Here is a 399-nt window from a genome sequence, read left to right on the forward strand (position 1 = left end):
CAAAGCCCAAGCACTGACTGAGAGGAGAACAGGAGGAGGGACAGAGGGATGGGGAAAGCTGCACAAAGGAATTCCTCACCCCCAAGCCCCCTGACCGGCAGCAGCGGCGGCAGCAGCAGCAGCGAGTAAAGAAGCAGATCTGCTCACCCTCCCCCTTCCCTGCTTCCCATCTTCCCACCAACGGGGCACAGACACCACAGGCCACAGAGCAGCTGCAGGCCTTGGGAGAGGACCCACACAGCCTCCGGTAGGTGGCAACAGTGCCACCTGTTTGACTGGTGGGGCTGAGCCAAGGACTGGAAGAGGGAGGAGGCAGACAACTCGGAGAGAAGCTGGGAAGCAGTGCAGAGCACAGAGCGGAGCTGCTGCTGAGAAAAGGTGTGAGGGGTTGGGAGGGCT

General features: G+C 61.4%; 1 protein-coding gene across 1 annotated transcript in view; it reads left to right on the plus strand.

Annotated features, from left to right (window-relative positions):
* Positions 1-23: 23 nt before the first annotated feature.
* The window catches only part of GDPD2 (glycerophosphodiester phosphodiesterase domain containing 2), a gene marked incomplete at its 3' end in the record, with an annotated part of 4,053 nt that continues 3,677 nt past the window's right edge, over positions 24-399 (plus strand). Inside the window, exon 1 of the mRNA XM_010832131.1 lies at positions 24-378. The remainder of the gene's footprint in view (positions 379-399) is intronic.

Source organism: Bison bison, unplaced genomic scaffold, assembly GCF_000754665.1.
Source record: "Bison bison bison isolate TAMUID 2011002044 unplaced genomic scaffold, Bison_UMD1.0 scf7180017864537, whole genome shotgun sequence".
Classification (NCBI taxonomy): Eukaryota; Metazoa; Chordata; class Mammalia; order Artiodactyla; family Bovidae; genus Bison; species Bison bison.